At 45.1% G+C, this 21,845-nt stretch overlaps 2 protein-coding genes across 4 annotated transcripts in view; one reads left to right on the top strand and one right to left on the bottom strand.

Moving 5' to 3' along the window:
* LOC146839140 (uncharacterized) overlaps positions 1-21,845 on the top strand; it is a 366,458-nt gene that overhangs the window by 210,383 nt on the left and 134,230 nt on the right.
* Positions 1-21,845, bottom strand: part of LOC146839142 (uncharacterized) — a 54,033-nt gene that overhangs the window by 15,063 nt on the left and 17,125 nt on the right. For all 3 annotated transcript variants that reach the window (XM_085603187.1, XM_085603186.1, XM_085603184.1), the window contains exon 2: positions 19,025-19,117. The gene's annotated coding sequence lies outside the window, so the exon portion shown is untranslated. The remainder of the gene's footprint in view (positions 1-19,024; positions 19,118-21,845) is intronic.

Genomic DNA, 21,845 nt, shown 5'->3' with positions numbered 1-21,845 from the left:
AAATCAGCCTTGCAAAGAGTTTCTGATCTACATCTATTAGGCTGATTGGCCTATAATTGGCTGGTAGCAGAGGCGACCCCTTCTTAACAAGCATTTACAATGCAATGGTCTCGGCATTGGTAAAGTTAGAGCTATTGGCATTGCTCATGACATTATTTTTGTTTATGTTTTTGTTTTTAAAACCTTTAAAGAAACGGCATTGTTATTTACAATGTCAATAGCTTAATCACTCTCAAATGCGAGACCTATTGCATTTGCACCCACACACAGAGCCACACACACACACACACTGATTAAGCTATTGACATTGTAAATAACAATGCCGTTTCTCTACATGTTTTAAAAACAAAAACAGAAACAAAAATAATGTCATGAGCAATGCCAATATCTCTAACTTTAACAATGCCGAGACCGTTGCATTGTAAATGCTTGTTCTTTGTGCAACGAACGCGAGAGTAGATTTCTGTTGTAGATTTGTTAGATTGTTCCGGGAGGTTGTGATGGCTATAGCTCACAACATCCCTCTCCCTCACTACCTCACTCTCTATCTCACTACCTCACTCTCTATCTACCTCACTCTCTCTCACTACCTCACTCTCTATTTCAATACCTCACTCTCTCTCTGCTAATGCAATAGGTATCACATATGCAAAAAAAAGCTAATGCCAATAGAAATGACAATGCCATTTATTTAGGGATACAAAAATGATTAAAAAAATAATGAGCAATACCAATAGTTCTACCTATAATATTGCAGAGACCATTGCATTGTAAATGCTTGTTTCAGCAATGCTACCCAGTGCAATTTACGTTTTCGAGCTCCCTCCTGTTTTTTCTGGGTATTTTTTTATCTTCTGCTTTTTTAAATGCCTGTACAACGAGCGTGCTCCAAAAGGGATGCATGCACCTACAAAAAGAGGCGAGCATTTTTTTTTATTAATCAATATAAGATAGTTTACTAAATAAAAAGTTGTGCAAAATGTGTACCTTTTTTATATAGCACTAATGCGCTTTCTTTTAAACAATCATTGGCATAGCCAATAGGTCTCGCTTTTGGGACCTTCTAAGTATTTAGTTATGCAGCACAATATTCTTGGTGCAACAACAACTGTTGCATGGCTAAACACTTAAAAGGTCCCAAAGGCGAGACCTATTGGCTATGCCAATGCTTGTTATGTGGGTCAGAGTGCCCAGTACATGGTGGCTGGAGCTGTGCTTGTGTGTGGTGTTGATTGCCGGCGAGTGCTGTTGAGTTCTGTCCCAGTCGAAAACATGCAAGTCGCATCCCTTCTGTCAGTAGCCAGTTCCTCCTGCCCATCAAACTTTAACTGCACGGAAAAACCCCGGCAGGCCTAAATACTCAGTGGCATACTTCGGCAAGTTGACAGACACAGGATGAACCTGTCGGTGACTTCGGTGGGAAATGGTCATTAGAAGTACATTTTCACTCAAACAAAATATGGAGTGTGTGCAAGGCCCAGGCACAGCACATGCCGCTCAGCATTTGGGTGAGGGTGAGCTCGGTTTTCTGGCGTTTGTTGGGGAGCAGAGGGGCCTCCAGTTGCTGGTCTGTACAAGCTGACCATGGGAGAATGCGCATTTGTGTCAGCCCTGCCTTATGCCTTTCCAAAAGACGGCCGACAGACAAATTCACTAACAAAAGCACAAAAGCACGCACCAGCAGCTTCTCACGAGTTTGCACAAGAAAACAGGCCTTCCCACCACCGGGCCTGTTCGAGCCCTGGTAATCTGAAAGGAGTCCGGCCTTGTCTCATTCCCAGCGCATTCTTCCAGTCTGTTGCATCTGTCTCAGCGGCAGACCAAATGGAGGGTCGGGGGCAGCTGCCGGGAGGCCTGGGGCAGGCCCTGAGCCCGGGGACGATCGCACAGCGGCAGACAGACGCCGCTGTGGACCACGTACTGCGAGAACACACATATTTAGCATGGCTGCGAACACCGACGACCAGGAGCTCTGTCCCAGGGCGTCTGATGCAATCCTCGGCGCACAATGAACAAAGTGCACATTCACCAACATCCCAGCTGTGTGTTCCCTCTGCCTCTCCGGACCCGAACTTTAAAGGAGAAAAGATGAATACACAAGCAGCAGCCTTCGTTGTTCATTTACTGCAAGGTTAGGCTCTCGGATATGATGGATGACGCATCAGGGCCGAAGCAAAGCTCCGCACTCAATCAGAGAAGCGGCGGAAGTTGTACTTATAAACGTCGATAATCCTGTGATAAACGGCAAACTACTTTATGGGGGTCGTGTGGGGGTCCAAATAAACCGCTATTGACCCGCTCATATTTATTGTCTTTTTCTTGAAAAGGAGTCTGCTGTCCATGTCACTTTTGTCAGGTCATAACATCGGAAGGGACCACTGCCTTTCTCCGAGGCGAAGCAGAAATGCCTCGGAGAAAGGCAGTGGCGCTTTCGGATTCGGGGGCGTGTTCTCCTCTTGCCATTGGCTGGAGGAGATAATTAGAAAAGTTGAAAAAAACACGCCCCCGAATCCGAAAAGGACGGGGCCTGTTCGGAATGACAAAGCCTCTTCTCCAATGGCTGGCCAGCATTCAAGAGGCCAGCCAATGGAGAAGAGGGGAGAAGAGGGGCGGGTTCAAGCCCCTCTTCTCCAAAACAAAAAATCTCCGACTTCCGGTTCTGCCTTCGGCAGACCGGACGGTCCTCGACCTAAAAATAGGGACTACCTCTGCTCCCAGCAAAGTGGCAGGGACCGCCATACCACCAGAGATACCGTTAAATATTGTTAGCAGATAGGGCGCCCAAACCCTGGGTTCATGTTTATAAAGGTCTCCTAGGACCTTATTCAACCCTGGTGCTTTACCCGCGGGAAGTTTAGATATAGCAAGCTGGACCCCACCCAGAGTAAAAGCAATCACTTCTGAACCGTCGACGCAACTCATCAACCTATCACCCGGAGGGACCTCCAAACAGGAGTCGTCCCCCTTGTACAGAGTGCTAAAATGTTCTTCCCATACCTCTGCAGCAATGTTCAGCATTACTGCTGGGTCGGGGTCGATTGAGCCTGTGGTCACAATCTGCCAAAACTTCCGTGCGTCCTTAACCACTAGTGCTGTTAACCTAGCCCAATTCTCGTTCCCCCACTCAAGCTTAGCATGGTAGATTAGCTGGCGATATACTTGCCTCCTTTGTTGAATAGTTTCCCTGCTTGTATTATTTTTTACTGCATCAAGGAGTTCACTCTTCGCTAATCTGCATCACCTGTTATACCAGGATAGCTTCCTTCGCATCCTTTTCCCACCAGGGCCTGAGGGACTTAAGATATCTAAGAGACTAAGAAACAATAACTTATTACAGTCTCCCAGTCTTTCGAAGAAGTCAGACACAGGCTGTTGTTCAATGAGGGAAGCCACATCAGCCAATACTGGGGTAACCCTGGCATACAGTTCAGATAGTTCCTCGGGGTTGTCAACCAACTTATCCCATCTTACCCTACGTCTGTTAATAGAAAGGGTAGCCCTGCTAGATGTATCAGAGAGCAATCGAAATCTGCCCTTGAAAACATCCGGTACTGAAAAATCCAGAATCAAGGGATTATGGTCACTCTCACCCCTGGAAACCACCCTGAAATCTAGAACTCTGTTCCAGGCCCTGCACTGGACAAAAATATAATCAAGTCGTGCCTCCCTCCCAGCCTTATTAAATGTAGGCATGGAGGGGTTATCGGATTTTGCACGACCATTACATGCCCGCATCGAGTGGGCCAACGTCAGGGATGTAATTTGAACGTCCAAAGGAGCCCATGTCCTTGGCGAAGGCCCTACAACAGGTGGGATTTTCCAAAAATCATCCTCCTCCTGATTTATACCATCCAGCAACCCTTCAAGAGGTTCAAAGTGGGAGTTAAAGTCTCCTCCCACCACGTACATAACATCCTCAGGAATTCTAGTCAGAACAGTGGATAACTCTTCGATGGCCCCTGACTCAGCGGAAAGACTCACAGGTCTAGAATAGACATTAACCATAGCAAGTCTGAAGCCAGTCCGCCACTCCAGAAACACGCACTGGACATCGTCAGTCCCTTTGTCAAAAACTCTGGCACTGCAGCCCAAATGGGTTGCAACCCAGATTATTAGACCCCCTGACGGTCGACCCATTCCTCCCCACTTAGCGGGGACTGAGAATGAGGCATATCCCAGACGAAATAGCTCTTCCCTCGCCCATGTTTCCTGAAAGAAACAGATGTCATGATGATCTATAAAAGATCCCATTCGGGGCTGGCCAGCTTGTTGCCAAGGCCTGCTACGTTCCAGGAAAGAATTTTTAATACAGATGGTCCTAGAGGGGTATCACGGGGTTGCAAAAGAGAACCCTCGTTTCTTGGGTTCGCCAGTCCAGGAGGTGGGTGACCTCGTAGTAGATGACCGCTGCCAGGAGCAACTATCAGTATCCGCGGCTGCACTAAATGGGGACTCCCACCATCGACTCCAATTCCTTCCTCCCCAGAGAGTCAGTCTACCTGCTCAAGGCAGCTGTACCTATTAGTGCATGAGTAATCACCTAAATTAGGTGTCTCGTGGCGGATATACCTAAGCCTTCTGCCTTGAAGACTAGGTCTCACCGTTGTCCATTCATCATCAATCCCTGGATGGATACGGATATTTCGTGGGGGATAAAAAAAGGACAGTGGGAGACGTTGAATGGATGTACCTTCCTTGCTACCCAACCAATTGCAGATATGAGAGACAATTTGTGGATTTCTGAAATTTACCAAAATGCAGTCACCCTTCATTTTCTTCACAGTATGTCCCAACCAAGTGACCCTCCTGACCATCAGCAATTCACCTCTCATATTTGGGGGGAGGGGTCTATGGATATTCAACCAGCTGATCACTTTGTTTTTTAGAGAGTCACAGGTTTCTAATACAGGATTAGTGAGCTCAGGAACACCACTTAGAATAATTACATAGGGTGCTGCCTCAGGAGGGAGATTTACTACGTTTTCCCCCCTTAAACTGGCTAGGTCTTGAATAGAATTCCTTGTACCGGAGTAAGGTTGCCCATGGGAGGGTAGTGACGTTACAGTGGGAGGAAGTGGGGGATTAGGTAAAGTTAGAGATATTCCTGCTAGAATAGGTTGTGTCCCTTTCGTGGAATTTATCAGACCAGTAGAGTTAGGCAAAGAGGGATCAACCATATTTGTTGGAACCACACTTTGAGTACTTCCCTTAGTTCTCAGACAATTCTCGATGTCCCCAGTAACCAGTTCTATTTTTTTAAGCCTAGCATCAATAGTATCGAATCTGGCCATCAAGGGGACAAAGAAATCTTTTAAAACATTGGTGAGGGCGTTGGTTAGGTGGTCTCCCCCCCCCCCCTCCGAGCCCCGTTTCAAAAATAACAGAAAGAGGGTGTAATAGCGACGATGTTTGTACGTGGTCAGGTAAAACTGGGGTTACATTAGAATTTAAAGTTAACAAACTATCCACTGGAAGTAACGTGAGGGGTGGCTTATCAAGGGGGCGATCTATTTTAGCCCTTTTTCCTCCCTTAAACTTCCTCACTCCCTTCCTTTTTGGAACAGCACCCTCCCGAGCCCCACGTACACAGGATATCTTTGGGTCACTCCCGCCTTCAACAGTCAAAGCAACTTCAGTGATAGGAGCAGGAAGACTCTCGGGAAAAGGCTGGAGTGAATCTCGACGTAAAGATGCACTAGTCCTGAGTTCTTGCAGGACAGATTCTATCGTTTGATCAATACTATCCATAAGGGCAGTATGGGAATCGTCCAGATTCTCCAGGGTTCTAACAGTTGACATTAGACCCAGAGACGATCTTCTGGTGCTTACAATCCCATCCGAAAGCCGTCTTTCCAGGATATTCAATTCGTTATTCACCACAGAATTAGCCCTAATTAGAAAGTTATCGAGGGTACCTGCAACCATGGGAAGTGATGGCATGGCTTTACTTCTCATCTCCCTTGATGACATGGCCTCGTTCTTCTGCAGTGATCAGAGGACAGGGGGGGGGGGGGGGGGCCGGTCCGGTCTTGCCCGTGCTTGAACGGACTTAAACGGGCCTGCCCTTTGCCCGGGCCTGCGCCCCGCTCGCGTCCTGCTCACGCGTCACTGGGCATGCCTGAAATAATCAGGGGGAGGGGATCGGGAAGAGGCCCCCAGCTGCTGGCAATGTTCAATGCGCAAGGCCCGCTGGACCTCGCAGTCCCGACCACAGATTTCCTCAGTATCCCCCGGTCTGCTACGCCGAACCAATTGGAGATTGTCAAATGAAGGGAAGGAGATGTCCAAGCCTACGAGCGGCACCTGCTTTTTTCACACCAATTCATTTTTCAAGCAAAGACATGCTGAGGTAAAGTTATATGTAGCAATTAAAGGGGAGGGTGTGCTGGGCTGGAACGACTTGTAAATGTTAGGGATTACTTTGGATCCGAGAAGCAGATGTTATCCTGACATCTAGGTTTCAGGGCATTGTTAGAAAGTATGTTGAAGAAACGTGCCATTAAAGAAACAGATTGTTAAATCTTTTGGCTTTAATTTTATGCCATACGTGAATGATATTCAGTTAATGATCTTATTTGGCCAGGGCTTTCAGCGGGGATGTACAACAAGATGCCCCCAGGTTTCAGTCTGGACTGAAGGCGGTGGCTAGCTGGTTGACAGGAAACTGTCTCCAGCTTAATGCCACAAAAACGGAGGTAATGGTTGTCGGGAAGGGAGTAGAGCTATGGGGCGATCAGTGGTGGCCTTCTGAGCTGGGCCCCACTCCGACCTCGGTGTCGGAGGTGAAAAATCTGGGGGTCTGGTTGGACGCTGGCCTTACCTTTGTAGGGCATACCAAAAAAACTGCAGCCGGTTGTTTTGGTCTGTTAAGAGGACTTAGACCAGTTCTTAAATGTTTCGATGCCCCAACCAGACAGCTTGTAGTCCAGGCAACTATCATCTCTCGTCTGGACTACGCTAGCTCTCTCCTGGCTGGGGCCAACCAGGCTGAGTTAACTCGCCTACAGCGGGTTCAAAACGCTGCGGCTAGAGCCATTGTTGGCCTACCCAGATTTTGCCCGGTGGCGAATGTCCTCCGCTCCCTGCATTGGCTCCCTGTAAGGAAGCGTATTCTTTTTAAGGTCCTTTGTTTGGCCTTTAAAATTTTAAGAGGTATAGGCCCTGAAATCTTGTCCAACTGTATCTCTTTCTATGTCCCCACCCGCAGTCTCCGATCTCAGGGCCAGGCCCTTGCTGTGGTCCCCAGATTTAGACTCAGCCGGATGAGGGGTCGTTCCTTCAGCGTGAAAGCTGCACTAATTTGGAACACCCTCCCAGTTGAAGTCCGTCAGTTAGATGATCTGCTGTCTTTCCGGAGATCTATTAAAACATTCTTGTTTTAGTTGTCCATTTTAGGTTTTTTTTTCCTGTTGTGTTATGTTTCTCCTTGTCTCTGCACCGGGACGCTCCTTGGCTGGAGTAGCTGTGCGCATAATAAATTAATATAACATAACATAACATAACTTTGAAGGGGTACGTTGGACCTGGCCCTTTTTGCAGGGTTATCCCCAAACTTTTTGCCTTCCTCCACCGTTTTTTCTGGCATCCTTTTGTTGGGTTTAGAACTCTGTGCACTTTATAATAGCCTGTGTGGAGTATCTTTTGTGGTGTATTGATTGTGTTGCAGTGTGGGTGTGTTAAGTAAATGCTTTACACATTGCCTCTAATGATTAGCCTGACTGCTCTGCTTCCAGCTACCAGAGGGTGAGCAAAGGCTATCTTTTGTGTGTAACTGACTTGCCCTGACTAGAGTGGTGGGTTCTGCCTGGCTTAGGGGTATTGCCTAGCCAACCAGAAACACCATTTTTAAAAGAGTACAATATTGTTTCATAGACTGTATGAGAAGGACTGCTACCTGGATTATGGTGAACTGAACACCAACAAAACAGAGATACTGCTGTTCAGTAAAGCCCCGCCACTCTGGTCAGCTGACTGGTGGCCCCCTGAACTAGGTGCAACCCCGTCTTCCAGGCAAACTCTAAATAACCTTGGTATCTATGAAAGACCACATCTCCTCACTCTGTGGTGCCCGTTGTGCCACCATGCGGGCATTGAGGGAAGTGTTTACTTGGCTGCCATCCTCAGCTAGAAAAACTCTGGTTCGTGCCTTAATCATAAGCCAGCTTGACTATGGCAATGCACTGCTAGTGGCCGCCAGTGCAATACTGTATTCAAACTTCCGGTGGTACAAAATACTGCTGTCTGCCTTGTTTGCACCTTTCTGCAGGTTCTTCCTCGGCTCCTATTCTGAGAGTCTTACATTGTCTGCAGGTCAAGAAGCGCCGGGTTTTCAAGTTCTGCTGTCTCACCCACAAGTCCCCGATGGGTAGGGGCCCTACCTACTTAAAGAAGAAACTTTTTTCATTTTTGCCCTGCTAGAAACCTCAGATCTAGTGACAAAGCCTTGTTGAGTGTCCCCTGCATTCGCACCACTAGATTTTGTGAAAGAACTTTTCCCTTCACCTCCCCTTCGGCTTGGAATTAACTTCCGTACTACTTCTGCACTTTTCCAGACTTTCAAAGTTTAAAGAAACTCTTGAAGACCTATTTGTTTTAGTCTGTTGCTGGGACCTGTTTTAGTGAAGTGCTGAGATACACCTACGGGTGCGAGATGTTGCGCTATATTAAGTGATAATAGAAAAACAACAACATAACATATTTATTAGAAGTGATCTCTACCATTGTTTCAACATGTAATGGGGTGCTATCTTGAGACTGTGTGTGGACCTGCGAACTTTGAATGCTAAAATTCTTGTGGATGTTAATCTACATCCCAATGTTAGTGAATTAGTGGATATATTGGAACGAGCCTATGTATTTCCTACCTTAGATTTACAGTCTGTTATGAGGTTACGCGAGCACCAGAATACAATACTTGTACTGCTCTTTTAACCCTTATCGCCTGGCCACGATTTAACAGAATTTCATTTGGACTGGTGTCAGTTTTTCAAAGATCAAAGTTCTGTATTTTCAAAGGGGTTGAAAGCTTGGTCACGACGATATTTTCCCTTTTTCTAATTCTGAGATGGAACAAATGGAACATTGCAAAGAAGTGTGCAGGAGACTTAAGGACCAAGTTGTGAACTTAAAAGAAGGAAAATGTAATTGGTGATGAAGTAGTTCTAAAAACATAATTGGTAGACGCCACTGTTACTGCTCCTGTGCTCTCGAAGCTAGACTCGAAAGTAGATTATTGCAATGCACTTTATGTCAACTTGCAGCAGAAACTTCTAAATAGGATGCAAATTTTGCAAAAAAAATATTGCTGCTCGTTTGGTACCGAGAGCCTCACTGTGCTTGAAGAGTGCTCCTTTGCAATTAATACAGGTAAGACCAGCCGTAAATTGTCTTTCCTCTAGTTTTGAGAGAAACCATTGTTTTGCTTATTATAGTCGTACAGGACGATTGTCTGCTACCCCTTCCTTGTTGGCCCACTCAGGGCATGAAGCACTAGAGCCGAACCGGCTTTGTATTTGTACGTCAGAGAAGGAAACACCATGGACCGCTGAAAGCATGAGGTACAAGCAGTTAACCCATGCCTCCCATCAATATGTCTCATGGCCTTTTTTTTTTTTTAGCAATGTCCTTCTTTCCACAGAGGACAAACAAGAAGGTGGTTTCATTTTGCACACTTTAATCAGTTTGCTTTGCACTCGCCCTTTCCCTAACGCAGCCGATAAGTAAGCAGATAATTTTTAAATCCCTTTGTGTCGCCTTCAAAGCTCTTAATGGCATTGGTCCTGACTGCCTGCAACACAAATGTATTCCGTACCATCCTTCTAGTACCTTGCATTCCTCATCAGCATGCAATGTCAAGGTTTCCAAAATCAAAAAATGTAATTGGGGTGGCAGAAGTTTTATCTACTGTGCAGCAAAAAGACCTCCATGCCTTTCTCACTTAACGCCTGTACAAGCCTTGATGCTTTCAGAAAACATGTCATTAATTATCTCTCTTTGGGACTAGTTTCTCAGCTTGGCACTGTAGTCTTTTTCATTTGTCTCCTCTACAGAAAGCATCACATAGATGCCCTCAGGCAACACTTGTACTTTATAAATAATTATTTCATTTAGTGTCAAAGCCCCAGCACCAGATACCAAGGAGAACTGCTTAGTTTGCATGGCTATGCGAATGCAATTTGTTTCTAATTTTCAAGAAACCATTAGGAGAGCTATTAAAAAAAGGCACAGTTTGAATGGACTACTGAACAACAGAAAGATTTTGATGTCATAAAAGATGAGATTGCTGGTGCACGAACACGTTGCCCTTTCTGCATTGGAAAAACGAGTAATTACAACAGATGCTTATTTGCACACTGAATATCTATCTCGGAGAGAAGACAGGCAGTGACAGAACATGAGTTGTTAGGGTGTGCATGGGCTACGGAACATATTCGGAATTAAGTGTGGGGCTCTCACTTTATACTAAGAAGAGACCAAAAGCCTCTAGTAAGTATTCTTTCTCCAGGTGGAGGTTGAGATGCTACCGCTGATGGAGCAGGTAAAACAAAATGTTGTATGCCTCCTCTAAATTGCATGAAATTAATTACGTAATCATTCTAAAATTAACTTGCAATAACCGGTTTGCAGTGAAATTTTACTAATCAACTTTTGCACCTTGATAAACACCAGATACACGTGGGACTAAAATGCCAATTGTATGGCAGAATAATTAATTAATTAATTATGGTACACAAACTAACCTTAGATAGTGGTGAAATAGAAAATTGCATGATTTATGTTGCTTTGTGGTTGTTTGTGCTTTCAACACTATAAAATGGTGAGTATTATCGCTTTAAATGTTGTTACAGCTAGGGAAATACTAATATACATTGGGATTAGTGTGGGTTTAAACATTAGAATCTCCATTTCTATATTTTAATTACTGTTATGTCTGTTTTTGCTTAAGTTGGCATTCAGGCCTACTAGGTCGCAGTATCCAAGATGGAGTCTTTGAAGAAGCTGCCACCATGTGAGCGCGATGATTTCTGCGCAGAATCGGATGGCTCTGGAGATCTCCAAATCACCCCAAATCTGTGACACCATGTTTCTTGTCAAGGATAGGAACTCGTTTGCCTGCCAACTGACGATGGTGTGGGAACAGCGGAAAAACAATACAGAACCTGTGTAGAAATGACTTCTCTTCCTCTAAATGTTACATTCGTAACTTTCGCCCGGGAGCTAAAGGAACGTTATAAAATGTGCGCCTTCCCATGCCAAGTCTTCATTAAGAACCAGTTTACCCTGGGAAACTTTTAGAAAACTTACAGAGAACCCCAAACTGTCCAATCAGAACATTTCTCTACCCCTAAATTGTTGCATGTTAATATGAACTAAGAGGGGAAAATGGGTATATAAAGCCCTCATCCGCCAAAGGGGGGTGCACGTCGGGTTGATCTTTCATTCGTTGGGTCTGCATTAAGCTGGTGGCCATTTCCATGGTTTGCCTTGGGTTTCTTTAGTTTCCAGGAGAGAAGTTTGCAGTGTATCTTATATTTCGTCTGATGGATTGATCTTTGCTGTGGGTCGGACAGCCAATCCTGGAAATTGTACCAGAGAATGTTTACTCAGAGAGCCGTCGACGTTTACTAATTGGTAACTAATTAACTGCGCTTTCTAAAATCATCCTTATTTTCTAAATGTCTTATTTCTCATTAAAATAAACTGGATTTATAATGTGAACTGCAGTGCATAAATGCTAACGTTGGGAAATTATTATTAGATAAACAAAGTTGAAATAATACGAAATGAGTTTGTGGTTCTTTAATGGATCACTGAAAATGCCAAATGTTTCCTAGGCTTTAATTGTCCTTTAGCTGGTTCTAATTCACCATCAACAAGTCCAACTAATTGGTCCATCGACCAAATGGTGGAGTGCCTTGCTGTTAAGGTCAGGATTCTGTAGGTGTATATGTATGAAATGTATATAATGTCAAGAAAATTAATCCTAATTGCATCATCATAGGCTTTATTTCGATATAGACAATATCTTAAAAAGCAGAACATTTAGTACAGAACAGTAAGAGAATAAAAGGAGCCAGTACATTAACAAGCAATTCATATTACAAATGACCCCAATAAATTAAATAAAATCATTTAAGAATAAATTAAACAAGATAGGAACGCCTAGATGATCTAATGCGCCATGCCCAACCCAGGAACTTAGCTATACCACAAGCAAATAGTGGGCGGGGATCATTTTTTAGAACACGTAAGGCCTCCTTAAAATGCCTTGTCCCAAGTTCTCTGCATAGTGGTTTTAACCACCTACTGCGGGGAAGAGCATAGGCCGGACATTCAAAAAACAGGTGTGGGATTGACTCTATCCTATGCTCACAAAATGGGCACATATCGACGGTTTGAGCCGAGGCCTTCCACCTAGAGGTAAGTTCCCCTACAGGAAGTAGGCCTATCCTGAATTGAAAGTACAATGCTCTATCACTGCGCTTTATAATGATGTCCAAGTAGGGTTCGCAAAGGGGCATATCTTTTACTAATAGGAAGTCCAGGGAGGTCCTGCACAAATTGGAATTACCAGATCTACTATCGGCTACCCAATTCCAGTATAATTTCTTTAGCACAGGTTTAGGGGGGGCAGTTCTATTAACCCAGGCATTACCGAGGCCCATGTTGAAGAGAAGACGCTTGACTTCCCTCAACCATTGTATCTTAGACCAGCCCGGTGACTCCAACACATCAGTCAGGCCTTCCGCAAAGCAAGACAACTGTGGGACTCTCCAGATTCTTGCCCATAGAAGGAGAGGGCGGAGTCTAGCCTGATCACCAATTGATCTTAACCCCATATCCAAAAGCAGTGGGAGTGTTGGGGTACTATAAGGAAGTCCCATTAAATCTTTCAGAAACTTATTTTCCGAGCGAGTTAGCTGGTCCGCCCTATGTGTACCCCAAAGTTCTGCCCCATATAAAACTGCATTAACGCCCCTTGCCCTGTAGATGTCAAGAATTGTTACAATAGGTTTTAGGGTTGAGGCACGTTGTTCCTTGAGGAGGACACCCAAGACCCTTTTATGGGTCAACAACATCTTTTGTAAATGACATTCCCAACTCATCGAGTCACAGAGGCGGATGCCAAGATAGTCGAACTCAGTAACCCTCTCTAAAGGGACAGCATCTAAAATTGGTGGTTTGACTGTCTTTTTCGGGGGATTGAGAACTAAATACTTAGTTTTCCCAGTATTAATAACTAGCCCCCTTGCATCACAAAAGGATTTGAACCTAGATAACAGGCTCTGCAGGCCTACAGGGGTCTTGGAGATCAGGAGGGTATCATCTGCAAATAGAAGAGTAGGTATTTTTCTGCCGGCCAGGGATGGTGCATCTGATGGAACTTCCGATAAAAATTCCACCACTCCATTTACATACAAGGAAAACAGAGTGGGGGCTAAAACACACCCCTGGCGTACTCCTCTATTTACACGTATTCGATTTGTTTTTTGACCCTGATTACCCCACCTGATCTGGGCAAAGTTGTCGGCATGCAACTTTATCAATAGACTTAGAAGGTACGGGGGGATGCCCAGATCATTCAGCACACCCCAAAGTTGGTTGCGCGGGACCAGGTCAAAGGCAGTCCGCAAATCTATAAAAGCGAGATACAGACTGCCTTTGCCCAGTACAACCACTTTCCAATAGAGCATCAAAAGCCGAAAAGATTGCTCTATCGTCCCCATACCTGATCTAAAACCGGCCTGGAAATCAGAGAGAATACTTATTTCCTCCATCCATTGCAGTATCCTACCTAAGATCACTTTGCCTGCCACTTTCTGTGAGGAGTCTAAAAGACTTATGGGGCGATAATTAGCGGGATCGACCCGACTCCCTTTTTTAAAAATGGGAACAACTTCGGCACCCTTCCATGAGCCTGGGAAAGTTGCCCCACTGAAACTAGCATTCAGTAGGGCAGCAATAGGTTTCCCCCACTCTACTGGGTTGATACGTAATAAGTCCCCTGGCAACCCATCCGGGCCTGCCGCTTTATTGGGGACAAGACATGTAATTGCCCCCGCCACTTCCTTAACTGTGAACATATGCTCCTCAGTAAGTTCACAGGGTTCTACAGAAAAGCATTCTGTCTGACATGTCCCCGCACTCAGGGCCACAGAGTAAAGCAGGGAAAAATGGTCAAACCATGCATCCTCTGTTATATTGCATGTAATTAAGGAGTCCACAGGCTTGTCCCTTGCTCTTAGTAAGTCCCAGAAACCCTTGGAGTCCTTCCTTATGCTAGCGGCTTTTAGATCGTGCCAAAACTGGTCCTCCCATGCAATTTTAGCCTCCTTTATAATTCTCCTTTGATTACCCCTCGCAACACTAATCAAGGCTCTGTTCTTAGATTTAACCGCCTTGATTAGTTCCCTTTTGGCCTCTCGGCAAACAGGAGTAAACCACCCGACGTTGCCCTTTGTGGCGCCTCTTGGATTACGTCTCTTACCCACATTGGGGACTAAGAATAAATCGCCTAGTGCATGCGTGGTTTGGTCGAACAATAATGAGATCTCCTGTGCACTAGCAGGGGGAGAATCTAGGCGTTGGGGAATATTGGACATTATTAACTTTACCTCCTGAATCTTACACTCCCTGGCAGCAAAATTATTCCATTTTAGGCGCCTACCACAATTTGAGGGGCATACTTCATGGGTAGCTCTCCACATATGAGGGATTCGAGGAGAGGAGTGGCCCAACCAGAAGGGGCACAGGGATAGTGACAATGGATTGTGGTCACTGTCAGTAGACGGCAAAACCACCATATCCAACAAATAGGGCCACAAACAGTAGTTCAGCAGAATGTAGTCAATCCGTGAGGAATGCCCTACTCTGTTGAACGTGTGGGCCCCCATTAGGTCTGAGTTGGATCTGCCATTAGTGGCTCTAAGGTTATACTCCATACAAAGTGCATTGAGATCAATAGCACCTTGATTCCATCTCCTAATAGGTGGAAGTTGCAATTTTGGAATGCCTCTCCTAGTGTCGTCTTCTCTATTGCCCAGCACATCATCCGCAGCAAGGGGTTCATACGTGCAATTAAAATCCCCCGCTAGCAAGATATAGGCATCAGATTTGATATTTCTGAGTTCCTCGTCAATGCCAGTTGAGGATAACGTAGAAGAACCCCCCGTGCTCCTCTAATATAGATATTAAAAATTTCAAGTACTTTCCCTCCACAAGGGCCTCTAACTATTAGCCTTTGGAGATCAGGAGACTTAGTGGTAATAGACTTGATAGAGTAACGCAAGGAAATATTCACCCAAATTGTCAGCCCTCCCGAAGGACGGCCTTTCCCTCCCTTAGGGCGTATGGCAGGGACAGAATAGGTGGTATAACCCATCTTGTGTTGAGGTTCCAGGGACCAGGTCTCCTGGAATAGACAGATCCCAAACGATTCAATCAAGGCATTCCAATCTGGTATACCCAAATTCCGTCCAAGACCTGCTATATTCCAGCTAACAACCTTCAATGAGACACTGCCTCCCTCTTCCCGCCCTAACTCCATATTACTAACAAGGGGGGGGGGGCTAGCAGTAATTGGAGTTGTCTCAATGGCCGGCAGCGACAAGGTCTCTATAGTTGTGATAACCTCCATCAGAGCAGCCTTGGTTTGGGAGGATGGAACTAGCGCTTTTGAATATAGCAGAGATTAATGCAATTGCTCCCTAGGGGGATTTATATTAGCTAGAGTATGAACAGGTGACCTCAGCAATTCCGCACCAGTCAATTGACTAATGCTTGGTAGCTCCTCTATTACCTCGGTATATGTTTCCCTTGTTGGGCTGGTGGTAAGTCAATAATGTTGCAGAGGCCAATCTCGTGGCTGGTATGGAGGCTTGACAGAGAAGCTAGGGTGGAGAAGGGGTCCATGGAACTGTCTGCCACCTCTCTCCTCCCGCCCATAGAAGCCAGCTGTCTTCCCAGACAAGTTTGGGGAATAAAAATAATTAAGATCGTATGTATCAATTTGGCCCCCACCAACGGGTGAACTATACACCCTCTGAGGCCTACTGCAAACATAACTAGCCACTCTTGGGTCGTCTAAATTTACGATAATACAGTCGCCGTTTATGGTTTTTTGTTGAGGACCAATCCAACCAACTCTCCTAACATGTATGATCCGACCCCCCAAGGGTTTAGGCAAAGGCCTATTTTCTTTGAGCCAAAAAAGAGTCTTATTGTATAGATCCTCAAAGGTCTCCCGCTTACCCGGGCTAAGCACTGGCACCCCAGTCAAGACAGCTACATAAGGCTGGCAGGCAGGGGGGAGGTTGACATTAGACGCCCTTCCCTCGCTTAATCCTTCACTTGACGAATGTAAACCAGCTACTGCAGGATTCAATTCTTCAGGGTTTAGGATCTTAGGTGGGCTTGAAGCTACAGGCCTAATAGCAGGGGTAGTGGAACTATCTTTGGGAGCAATACCAGAGGCTACGAAGCAAGTCTTCATTTTGCCTAACGTAATATTGGTGGTTTTAGTAGGCTTGGTTTTATCTGCAGATTCAGTTGCCGACAGACCAGGCTTCCTTCCCACCCTTGTAGTTGTAAAAGTAGGCTGTGGGACACAAGCAGGCGCCTCGAGTACAACTGCTGTGGTGTCTATTGAAGAGACTATCACTTGAGGCACTATAGATGACTCACTACTAGTATTCCCTCTCCCTTGGCCATCCTCCCTATTTCTCAGCTGTAGTTTAATAAATGATTTTAGCGAGAAAAAATTGTCCAGGGTTACCTGCTCCATTTTGTCCACCCGCTGTGCGAGCCACTCGATTTTGTCCAACACTGGGAGAAGTAAGGATTTCATCAATTTCTCTAAATTATTAACAAGTAGGGAATCAGAAGGTGGTTGTGTTAAGGATTTTCCGAGCGGTACTCCACAACCAGTATTCAATGTCCCACCTAAAATATCCATCTCTAGAGCTCCCTGCGGTGGGCAGGAATCTTGCCCCACTTTCGCCCCACCCGACCTGGTGCCAATCCGCCTGGGCCGCTTAAAAACTTTAGCCAGATTGCCTTTCTGCGGGGTGAGCAGCCTTTTCCTTTTAATAGGGGCAGGATGAATTTCCGCCTGTACCACTAAGGCTGGAACTACATTTGTTTTTGCGTGGGAGTGGAAGACTGGCCAAGGGCAAAAGCAAGGTGTCCGCCTCATTAGTATCTGTATCTATGACCAAGTTAGATTCAGCTTGGAGCACTGAATCTGTCAGCACTTCAAGATCATCTAAATTGGCTCTCAGGGCAGCCACCCGGGGATGGTCCAGGGGAAAGGGGACAAGGGAAGGGGGCTCCTGGCCACGTTCAGGTGAAGGCACCAATGCAAATGAACCCAACGATGAGCGTCGACTACTATGAGCCCCTCGCGACAAGCGGCGCTCGGCCATGCCAATTTCCTTGTCAATTAACGTTGGCCACACGTGTAATAAAACGATCCATGGTGCCAATCATACTCCCCCCATCACCCTCCCCTCCCCCCCTCAAACTTTTACCGGAGCGAGTTGACATTTGCCATCAAGAACTCTGTCCAGATCAGGTCCCAAGGCACACAGCACAGTCCCTCAATCGCCAACAAAAAATGAAATTATAATGTACTTATCCACAGGACCGCGGCTAGATGCACAGAGGGCGGCCCAACCCGACCTTGTTCGACCACGGGCGGCCACAAGAAAATTAATCCTAATAGGTAATAAGGTACCCACATGTCCAGCGCTTTTCTCCTATGTAGGGATTCAAGTGAGAGTTATTGAATGACAGGTGTGTGTTGGTGTTATGGGCCCCACCAATGAATGAGTGTATGGATGAGTTGTTGTGATTACGAATCTGTGACATAGGGAGAATATGTAAATTTTGCCCCTTGCGCTGCATCACCGCCCACACTGCCAGACTGGTTTCCAAGATGCAGGAGTACAGTTTTACAATCGAATATGGGTGTGGGAAGGGAAGCTAAATCTGACAACAGTCTGCTGGCACAGGAAACCTGTGGCGAGAGGGGAAACAAATAACACGGGTGATATGGATGTTGTAGGGACGGTGAGTGATGACATTCTTTAAGGAGGTGTTCTTTAAGGTAGGTTTTCCGAATTGCCTTGTAAAAGGCAATGTTCTGCAACTGATTTTGTAAGATATGAAGGACTTTCTTAAGAATAGTAGTGTGGACCACATCACAAAGGCACTTTATGTAATAAGTGGTTTGTGAGGTTTAATAGAGTTCCTAAAATATACACCAGTTGCCGCAGTGATTGGAAAGATTATATTCAGCAAGAGTTATCACATTACTCTGCATAGTGATCGATGGGTGAGTTTTTAAACTGCTTGAAGGATGTGAAACTGCTTCTGACTTGCATTCATGGTAGCTTAAAAGACCTAATGTGGTTAGGAGCAACAAAGAGAGGAAGTAGAACAGAGGGCTTTTTGTAAGTATCACAAAATGAAGGAGAAATATGATAAGGAAAAGAAAGTGTGATTGTCTACTTTCAAAGAAGGCGATTGGGTTGGCATTTGCAAACCAGGGTTTACTGCCAAGAGTGTGGTGACACAGGATGGCAAGGTTTGGAATGTCCGGAATGTGGCAAATTACAGTAATGGTTTTGCTGATGAAGGAAAGATGTATTCTTAGGAGAATGGAAACTTCACAGTTAAATTGAAAAAAACTCAAGAGGAGAATAATTCTGCTATGCAGATATGAAGATGAAACCAGTTCAATGGGAGTGTGGAAATGAAATTTGCATGAATTTTGATTATTAGTTGTAGAGGATGGGAGTCCTTCATGAGTAAAACTCATCAAATTGTCTCTAACAAAGAGACAAGTATCCCACTGTAGCACTCATAGTCAAATCCTTTATTCGATCAGATACAAAGTGATCATAAAAGTACATATGTACAAAAACAATTTCCAATATACAATTCCATTTTAAGGTTAAAAGCACAATAATTCATTTTATCCATAGTAAAAATTAAAAATTAAAACTATAAAAACATCCGTTACCCTGTTTTAATCTCCTGTAAGATCATTTTCATCCAGAAGCGACTACTATCGCTGTCTTTTTTCTTTTTTTCATACAGGCCCATAGGAACGAAGCTAAAGTGAAACAAGTCAAGGGATCAGATAAACTTTTTTTTAAATATAGTGCCACCCGGCATTGTTTAAAATTCATCTTCTGTAATATCGGTTTTAAGTAGTCATTCCTTTCCTTCTTATACAATTTGCAAAATAAAACCAAGTGCAAATCAGTTTGTCTTGACAATCTGTCACATGGGCACAGGATTAAATCAGCATGACTATATATTTTACCACGATAACCTAACATAAGTGGGATCATATTCAGACGGAATCTTAACAATATAAATCTATGTTGTGCGTTTGTGACATCGCCAGATAAAAGAAAGGTCCTTTCTCTATCACTGGAGGGATTGATCTAAAGCTTACCACTGCCTGCTTCTGTCCATGATGTTCCTTTCTCTTATACTCCACCCTCCTCATAAACATATTTTTTATGTTTTCCTTTGAGACCTTTCTACATTCGGCTGGGTCCTTAAACAGTTGTGGTAGACCAATTTTATTCAAGAGTGTTTCTACATAGCACAGACATCTGGATCTCCTACAGTTAACCATGTTTAAACAATTCTTTATTATAGTTTGTGTCAGCGGGACTGCGTCCTTCCTCCAAATTGAGTGCCACAGAAGGACAGGGGCCAATTGTATTATATCTGTGTTTTCCGAATTGTCTTGTAAAAACAGTTAAATTGAAAAAAACTCAAGTGGAGAATAATTATGATATGCAGATATGAAGATGAAAGCAATTCGATGGGAGTGTGGAAATGAAATTTGTATGAATTGTGATTATTAGTTGTAGAGGATGGGAGTCCTTCATGAGTAAAACAAAGAGCCAAGTATTCCACTGTAGCACTCGACTGTCTCAGGGTAGCGAAGCACAGCAGTCCAAGGCCTACTCAGGGAAGGCGGTATAGGCTAGTAATCCCAATTTGCTGTTACGCAACCACACTACTCAGGTTATTGTCCAGTCAGTGATTTTTCTTTAAAAGACTAAATGTTTTTCTATTACATACACATTACTAAAAACAATGCATTAGTTTACAAACAAATGTATTCAGGTACATGAAAATACCTTTGGTGACACCCTCATAACATATTACGTTCCTACTGGGCCCTGCCCCCCTCCCCCCCCCAAGTACTACCAGATGCAACATCGCAATATAATGGGGTTTTGCATATAATGAACTCACTGGCTGAGGCGGGGTGCCCCCACACTAGTAAAAGCAGTCAAGTTACGAGTCTATATTGTTCCGCCATTAAAACCAACAGGAATAGTAACCGCATGTAATGCATTCATTATAATGAAATTCATTCCATTTCTTCATCCCCAGCATTATCAAGAGAGTGTCTCGCTTTAGACCAGGTGTCTGAATCTTTTGTTGTACTTGTGTCACTGCAGTCATGGGACCAACTACAAGAGATCTCCAAACTCTAGAGCCGGCGCACAAAAGCACAAGCTCAAGGAGTGCTTAAAAGCATGGCAACCCTCTCCTGGGATCCTGGGCACACGGCCCCAGGAGACTTAGAGACATCAATTCCTCACCACACTTCTGAAACACGTCAGTGGTGCCCCGGTACATTGTGGGGCCAACGCAAGCACAACAGCATGGGATTTCAGTTCCCTTATGGGGCACTATGGGGTAACCCTCGGCCCGGTGTATGCATATCGTAACAGTGGGCCTCTGCTGTGAGTATGCAGCCTCCGCCGCGTTCTTTTCTCTTTTGGTCTTTTTGTGTGTTGGGTACCTCAATCCCACCGGTGGAACCCACAGGCATTCTGTCATTTCATCGCTCACAAAACATGAATGGATAAGGCATCAGTGACCTGTAGGTTACAGTCATAAGTCTAGAAGAAGTGTTTAGCACACTAAGAGGAATGCATAGGGGGAAGATTGAGTGAGTTTAGACACCATTCTCACTTGGGCGGTATTTCACATCGGCTCACTGGAGATCCTGCTGCTGTAACTTCGAGACCTGTTTTATTTTTTTAGTTTTCCCACATACAGTCCAGCCAAGTACCACACATCAGGCATTACACTAACACATTTCAGTATGGTAATCTGCATTACCGCCCTGAAATGCGATGTCTTGCATATCTGTTGTTACTTGTGTCTCAGCTGTCACTGAAAGCGCCAAGTGTGGCAGCGCGCCGCCAGTGTCGTGCGCTGTGCTTCCACAGGCCTGGGGCTCGCACTGTGCGGTAAGGCCGTGCTGGCAGGCTCGCAAGCCACTCAACTGCACTAGTGCCACAAATGCATCACGATTCATTATTGTGATCATTCCCCCGCGGCGCGGCTCTGACTGACAGCCTGACATCATGACCCGAGGCAGTGTCCAGTGACTAGACAGCCGGGCCAGTCCGGTTGTCTGCTAAATGCCGGCACCACGGGGGATGCCACATCCTGTTGCCGGAGCGGGGAGTTTTGAGGGAGGTGCGTCTCCAGCCTGGCTCAATTGCGGGTGGCACCGCAAATTGAATGATGGCACCGCCGCTGCAGGCACCTCGCACCAACCTGGGCTGTCGCTGTACGTGTAGCTCAGCTGTAAATTTACCACCGCCTAAATTATTGCAGCCGACTTGACCATTACTAAATAATAAAGCAATTATGGCCTCATTCAGACTTCAGCTGCTGAGCTGCCAAACTGTTGAGGTGTCGGAGAAACTGTCACCACTGACCCTGCAGCCACGTGCCCAACTTAGACTTCACCTATCAAAAACGTGAGTACTTTTATTGAAATTTGACAGTGTCCC

The sequence above is a fragment of the Triturus cristatus genome, chromosome 4_2 (assembly GCF_964204655.1).
Source record: "Triturus cristatus chromosome 4_2, aTriCri1.1, whole genome shotgun sequence".
NCBI lineage: Eukaryota > Metazoa > Chordata > Amphibia > Caudata > Salamandridae > Triturus > Triturus cristatus.
The sequence above is the reverse complement of the archived record's forward strand: the minus strand, read 5'-3'. Positions and strand labels throughout refer to the sequence as shown.